The sequence below is a fragment of the Macaca nemestrina genome, chromosome 12 (assembly GCF_043159975.1).
Source record: "Macaca nemestrina isolate mMacNem1 chromosome 12, mMacNem.hap1, whole genome shotgun sequence".
NCBI classification, from domain to species: domain Eukaryota; kingdom Metazoa; phylum Chordata; class Mammalia; order Primates; family Cercopithecidae; genus Macaca; species Macaca nemestrina.
In genome coordinates, this window is record NC_092136.1 from 22409559 (window position 1) to 22417657 (window position 8099).

The 8099-nt window shown below is 40.2% G+C and overlaps 1 pseudogene; it reads left to right on the forward strand.

Moving 5' to 3' along the window:
• LOC139357682 (heterogeneous nuclear ribonucleoprotein K pseudogene) overlaps nucleotides 1–7583 on the forward strand; it is a 41927-nt pseudogene extending 34344 nt beyond the window's left edge.
• Nucleotides 7584–8099: the final 516 nt, after the last annotated feature.

Sequence of the window (8099 nt, forward strand, 5' to 3'; positions counted from 1 at the left end):
TTTTATTCTGTCTGCCTGAACAGAGAGCTCTTATGATACATTGAGAGAGCAGGTGAGACCCGGTGCTCAGATGAGACATTAGCGGTGAGGCAGCCACACACACAAAAGGTCAAATGCTCATTGTCCTCCTGTCTCCGAGAGCCTGATATTGACTGCAGAGCTCCCTCGTTGTTTCTTTCCTTCCATCAAACTGCTTTTATACAAGAGCCATTAGCCCCAGCTCTTCCTGTCCTGGAAGGGCCAGGATTAGAGTGGGCTGGGTGGTAACAGGTACTTGGAAATGACAGTTTTTGTCAGTTTATTACCTTTGAAAAGTAAGCATCAGAGAGAGGGGGGCAAAGCCCTAAACACAGGCGTGGGTAAGGGGAAGGGGATATGGCATTCTTTATTGAAGACTAAAAGAGTAAGAGTTTTACCTCTTCCTCTAGCTACCCATTTTTCCTTTCTTTTATTAATTTTATAGAGGATTAAAGGTCAATCCAGAGCTTCTGTCTGAACTGACTTTTGTTCCAATAATTATACCTCATCCTACTTGTTCCTGTGTTCTTTTTGTCCTCCCTAAGCAGCTTCTCTTGAGCATTTGCTACATTTAAAACTTTACTGCAAACTTTCCTTTTCCCCCTCCACAAAAAGGACTTCTAAATCTAAGTGAATTTCTTCTCTTTCCTCCCAGCCTAACTGGTGTCTACTTTGCAGATGTCAGCTGGTCTAGTTTACGCCCAGGTCCTGTTACTGAACATTAAACCCAGCATTCTCTATGGGTCCAGAGTAATTTGCTTTGTAAAGGAACAGGGACAATGTGCTGTAATTTGTGTGGTCTGTCGCCTATAAAAGGTTGTGAAGGCTTATGATGGTTCTTTTGAAATTGTAACTTAAACGACTGAAATAAATTGCCTTAACAAATGGCCTTGTGAAGCACTACTGTTGTCAAACTAAATTTCGTTCTCTTGGGGGAATCCACAGAAGAAGATTTAAGTAAAGATGAATGCAGTTGAGTCTTTTCAGACCATTTCCCAAAGGCCATTCTGGACCCTGAGATATTTCCCAGAAATTGTTGCCATTAAATCTAAAAAAAAGGGGAAAGTCGTCTCATTATGAGACTCAGAGGCCTTCGGTCAGGTTTGTCTTTGGGCAAGTTCTAACACGTGTGAAGCTTTGTTGAACTGTAAGAAACCATTTTGCTGGAGATCACAGAATTTGGCCTTCATCTCTTGGTAAAATCACAATGAGTTGTTCATTGTAGCTATTTAACAAATGTATGGAAATCATAGAAATTTAGCCCCTTCTGCTGATTACTACATGCTGAAGTAAAATGCTATGTGGAGGTTCATGAGGTGATGAGCCTCACCTCACCTTCAGAATTTCTTTGCTCTAATCTCAGTAATCATCCTTCACCCAGAAATCCTCCTCCCATACCCAGGATCATCCATGTTACATGTTGAAGCTTGTTTTTCAAACATCTCTTCTTGGAATGGTGTATTAGTTAGATTTGTTGTGTAACACATCACCCCAAAACATAGTGGCTTAAGAAGTAACCATTTATTTACCTTATAATTCTGTTGGTTAGAAATGTGAGCTGGGTTCGGCTAATTGGCTTCTCTAGTCTGCATTGGATTCATTTATTCATCTTCTGTCAACTGCCAGGCAGCCTTGCAGCTGGTTGGTTTGGTTGGCTTCAGTTGAGATAGCTTATCTCTGTTCCATATGGGAGGTCATCCAACAGCTGGTTAGCCAGACTTGTTCCTATGGCCACTGGGCAAGATTCTGAGGGAGTATGGATGTGGAAGCTGTAAGGTTTCTTAAGGCCCATGCTCAGAAACTCACACGCATTCCCTATGGCCACGTTCTGTTAAGCAAGCAAGCCCCAAGGCCAATCCTGATTGGAGGGGTGAAGAAATCAACTCCACCTCTTTGTGGGAGAATCTGCTTAGTCACATCACTAGTGATTTGGATACCAGGAGGGGCATGAATGAGAGACCATTTTTTTTTGTTTTTTCAAACAGCGAAAACCTCGCTGTGTCTATATATGTAGGGTTTTTTTTTTTTTTTTTTCTTTTGACCTGGAGGAGACTTTTGCTCACTTGGAATAGCTTTTTAAGCCAATGGAGGCTTACTGTCTGTAGAATTGAGGAAAACACTAGATTGCATTTTTAAGGAGTTTCAAAATATAGGCCTATAGTTTGACAGTCTCCATGGGACTGAAGTGCCTTCTCTGTCTCTAGTTACCAATGCCAAGTTCAACACAAGTGCTCAATGGGGCTGGGTTCCTATGGATGTTCTCTTTACCTACATCACAGTAACATCATCTCTGTTGCTGGTTTTCTGTCATCCCCAAACGAATATTATAAACTACTGCCAAAGGACAGCACACCCAAATATCTATCATCTAATTACATATGTTTTGCTTTATCTGTGGTGATTCCCAATCACTTGCTCTGTTGGTGTTTCCATATTCATTCCATTTGTGCTTATTGCGCAGGCAGATATTATCCAAGGAATGGAGCTATCTCTATGGCTGGGGAGGTTAGAGTGAGTGAAATCTTGGCTCACACTGCTTTTTTTTTTGATCAGCCTGCTTGAGGAGCTGCCTAGTGCCTATATGGGAGAAAATGTAGGGAAGTGCTGTGACCAGGCTGATTGTCCGAAGTCAGGATTTCTTATGGAAAACACATTAAAAACCTTTCCCTGAACATCGCATCACATACATCTGAGTTCAATGCAAATCTCAAGACAAATCTAGCAGTTGCTTTTTTTTTTGATTACTTACTCTTTTGGACTGCCCCCATCTGCTTTCCTTCCTTACAGAATAATCAACAGTTGACGGCATAATGCATGCATGGTGCCTTATTTATGGTTTTTTCTAGAGACTGTTGCATGCTTCATTGTGCTTTATGAAACTCTAATCTATTCGGATTATAAATCTTCTCTTCTCCTTTCTGGAAGCAGCTTTCTGCACGACCTAAAATGTAGTAAATATTAAAATGGTAATGCTTTAAAATTGTACTGTGGGGTTGAAGAGTTAATCTTCTAATAATGAGGGCCTCCTATGAGACAGGCACTGCCTAGGTACATTAAATGCATAAATACAAAAATAAATAATTCTCACCGTGACCCTTCAAGTTGGGTTTGGTGGTCCTTGTTTCATTGATGAGGTAACTAAAGCTCTTAGCAGTTAATTAACTTAGAAGAGCACAGAATCACTGTGTTGCTAAACCAGAATGGGAACTAAAGTCAGCCTGACTCCAGAGCCGGTTCTTTTTCTACTACAATAGAATTCTTAGTATGATAATGGCCTCTGATTGCTGAGTCACTGTCACCATCATTTTGTAGGAATGCACTTACTTTTTCCTGGAAGAAGCAGGGCAATTTATCCCCTCATCTCCTCATCTTTATGATTTCATGACATAGCTACGAGATAGAAGTCATCTTTTAAAAACTCACATGGGATTGGAACGGTAGACATTGCACAGACCTACGGGAAAGGCACTGACATAGTAGGGGGTATGAAGTGGGTGGAGAGATTCAGAAAAAAAGCTTCTCTGAGAATCTTGAAAGGATGCAGTTTGAAAATTACATATATTAAAACTGAATGCTAAACTGGAAGAATGTACATCATTAAAAGGTTGGCCAGTGTCAGTGTCTTTTAAAAACTCTCAGACATAGACTGTGGCCAGACTGACAACCTCTTCTCTCTCTCTCTCTTTTTTTTTTGGAGACGGAGTCTCACTCTGTCATCAGGCTGGAGTGCAGTGGCATGATCTCGGCTCACTGCAACCTCAGACTCCCTGGTTGAAGTGATTCTCCTGCCTCAGCTTCCTGAGTAGCTGGGATTATAGGCATGTGTCACCACACCCAGTTAATTTTTGTATTTTTTTTTTTTTTTTAGTAGAGACGCGGTTTCACCATGTTGGCAAGGATGGTCTGGATCTTCTGACCTCATGATCTGCCCGCCTCGGTCTCCCAAAGTGCTGGGATTACAGGCATGTGCCACTGCGCCTGGCTCCTCTTCTCTCTTGACACAGAATTGGGTCTGGATGATCTTGCAAGTCCTTGGTGATGTTCTCAAATGAAGGCATCAGGTCAGACTCCACTTTTCTCTTCCTAACACATCTCTTTATTATTATTGTTGTTATTGTGAGTTGAAGTCAGTTACATCATAGCTTCTCCGGCGAATCAGACGATCAGCTGTATGTAGGCAGTCCAGCCTTTCTCTGCACCGTGATGCTTCTAGGAGTGCCTTTGCTCCAGAGCTCTGTTCACTCCATTAGCTCTGTTCTAGCTGAAAATCATAGGTTTTATTTCAAAGCTCTTTGGTTCCAGAACAGTATTTCCAAAGGGTGTTCCAGAACAGCCCTTCTCAAGTCCGGGAAACTGTTGGAAATTAGCAACATGCACTGGTCTATGAAAGGCTCATAGAAATGTTGTGTTTAATGCACTTGATAAACTGCTTAATTCTGGGTAGAAATCAAAAGTTCCATTTTGGACCTGTCATGTTTGAGTTGTGTATTATATATTTGAGTGGAGATATCCAGGGAGCAAGTGGATCTACGAGTCTGGCACTCAGGGGAGAGATAAAGACTAGAGAGAAATGTTAGAAAATTATCAGCATATAGATATTTTCTAGTGCACTGGGACTCCCCCTATTATAAACAGAAAGGGGCAGAAGGCCCAGTCTGGAGCCTGGAACACTCTAGGGAACACATGGCTTCAAGGTGTAATAAAGTCACATTAAATAGCATGGAAAACTTAAAAAAACACACACACAAAGGAGATGTATTAATTATACTATTAAAACATAAAAGTTGACCTAGATAATATTCATTTATATAAAACCATGGAAAGTATTCAGTGTTTTTACATTTAACTTTGGGCCTAATAATTTCAAAACAGTGACAGCTTTGCTGAAAATAATGTCTTAGATTAAAGAATTTTTCTGCTTCTGACAAGCTCTCTTCTCAATAGTCCTTAAGAGAGAATAGACAAACTTTTATTTACAGGTCCTGCTGTTTATGGTCCCTGTGGAGCCTCTTTACTTTTGGGTCTGGATGAATTGCTTTGGCTTCAGAGGTTGTGGGGAAGATACAGAAAAGTAGAAGAAAGAAATAAAAGAAATAAAAATGCAAGCTGAAATGAGCAAAGGGACACATCCATGATCACACATACAAATGTATAGAAAGTGGTGGGGAAATATAATAATTAATATATGCCTCATTGAAGGAAGAAATGTAAAAATATAGTCACTAGAACCTACATTCAATGGGGGACAATTAAAATATAATTAGCATCATGAAATCTTATATTTTCCCTGACTTTTAAAAAGTAATTTTTAAGGTGATACTATGGAATATTGGAAAAATGTCCCCCAAAGATGTGTGATATGGTTTTGCTGTGTCCTCACCCAAATCTAATCTTGAATTGTAACTCCCACAATTCCCACATGTCATGGGAGACACCCAGTGGGAGGTGATTGAATCATGGGGGCGGGTCTTTCTTGTGCTGTCCTTGTGATAGTGAATAAGTCTCATGAGATCTCATGGTTTTATAAAGGGGAGTTCTCCTGCACACATTCTCTTGCCTGATGCCACGTAAGACGTGACTTTGCTTCTCATTCGCCTTACACCATGATTGTGAGGCCTCCCCAGCCATGTGGAACTCTGACTCAATTAAATCTCTTTCCTTTATAAATTGCCCAGTCTTGGGTATACCTTTATTAGCAGCATGAGAATGGATGAATACAATGTGAGTAGGGCTTTTTAGTTCTCTTTTCCACTTTCCACATTATTTTTCACAACACTTCTCCCAGATTTCCAGTCTCTTATCCTGCCTGATTATCTCTGTTAAAGAAAACAATCCTGAGAACCAATTTACACAGAATATACAGTAGTCCCTCCTTATCCACAGTTTTGCTTTTTGAGGTTTCAGTTACCCACAATCAACCGTGGTCTGACAATATGAAATGAAAGATGCCAGAAGTAAACAATCAATGAATTTTAAATTGTGTAGCATTCTGGGCACCCAGGGTCTCACCCAGTCCTGCTGCTCCACCTAGGATGTGAATCATCCCCTTGTCCAGCGTGTTCACACAGCCTACACTCCCCAACCTTTACTCAATGAGTAGCCAGCTCGGTTATCAGATCGACTGTCATGGTATTGCAGTGCTTGTGTTTGTCACCCTTATTTGACTTCATAATGCCCCCAAAGTGCAAGGTACTGATGCTGACATATTGCTATAATTGTTATATTTTATTATTGTTGTTGTTAATCTCTTTGTGGGTCTCATTTATAAATTAAACTTCATCATGGGTATGTATGGATAGAAAAAAGAAAGCCAGTTTTTATAGGATTTGGTACTACCCATGGTTTCAGGCATCCACTGGGGGTTTTCGAACATATGTCCCATGGATAAGGGGGGACTACCATACAATTCATTCATTTATTCATTGATTGCTGATTAATTTACTCATTCAGCAAACACTTGCTATGTCCTAGGCACTGTTCTAGTTCAAAGATTACAGCTGTGGACAAAATTCTATACATAAAATACCTGCTTTCATGGAATTTACATTCAAGTTGGAATGGAGGTAAAATAAATAAATATAGAAATAAGGGACATATGTGTCAGATGGTGGTAATTCTATGGAAAATATAAAGCTGGAAAGAGGAGGGATGGTGGTGGAGTTGAAATTTCAGTAGGGCCATCATGGAAGGAATTGCTGACATTTCAGCAAAGATCAGAAGAAAGTAAAGAAGAGAGCTGTGCAGATATATGGGGGAATGTATCTATTATCTTTGTTGGGGTAGCAGGGAGAAGAAAATGTTAAAGAAATAAAATGTTAATAATGGCATTTCAGATGATAACTAGGAAGATAATTTTGTTGCAAAGACCTTCTTGGAGTCCTGTGTATCATGCCATGGAAGTCACTGCCAACACTACCAGTGGGAAAGGCCAATCTAGGATAGAAGTTTTGAGTCATTACTTACAAAGATGAAGAGTCTGCTCTCTGGCAGATGACAGCCAATGAATGGATCTGTTGTAAAAAGTCAAAGGCTCCCAGGAGCATGATAGGATGACAGGAGGCATTTGAACATTATTAAGCAGAGAGAGAGAGAGAGAGAGAGAGAGAGAGAGAGCAAGAGAGCAAGAGAAGAGAGAGAGAGAGTCCACAGGGATTTATTTACTTACATCATCGCAAACAGGGCTGGTTGCTTTAAGCAGTCAGAAAACCTGGTTTGCAGTAAAAAATAGTGGTTGAGTGTGAACGCCAAGCTCTGAGTGGTAGACATGAGGCAGGTTTCTGGATCTGCTCTCACAGAGGTGAAGTAGGCTGCCCTTCCACTTTTGTGTGAACTGGGAATTGTGTACAGCTCATTGTTTTTGGGTTAAGAGCAAAAGCTTTGGAGCCAGATTTCTAAGATTCAAATTTAAATTTAAATTCTATCCCTTACCTGCTGTATGAACATAACCAGTTCCCTTAACTGCTCTGTGATTCAGTTTTCTCATCACCATCTTCTTTGTCATCATTGTCGTTGTCATCATCATCATCATCATCATCATCATCATCATCATCATCACCATCATGTGATTCTGGTTCCTATTCCTTCAGTGGCTTTTCCCTTTAGTTGGACACTTTTGTCTGCAGCTCTTTCTCTCCCTGTATATTCCTGTGCCTGCCAAGTTATTCCCCAGCACCAGATTGGGCTTTCCTCGGTGTCTGGATTCCTCCTGAGGAGACATCCTGGATATCACCTGGATACAGGCTGTTTTAATTCAATTGGTTCCAAAGTCAACAGACTGTGCTCCCTACAGGAGGAGAGAGTTGGGGATTTAATGTGTTCAGAAAATAAACTCATAGCTAGCATAAAAAGAAAACATTTCCCGTAACAATCTTTATGAACTTATTTAGTTTAGGGTTTAAAGAAAATGTAGAGGCATCGTATGTATCATAGAAATGATAGCTATTATTTTTTGAATGTGTACAATGCACTTGGCACAAGGCTGGATTTTTAAAGAGTACAAATCTCTTAGCAATTCTGATAGGTAGATATTCTGATGAGGAAGTATGAGGAAACTGAAACTTACAGTAATGATAGATTTATAA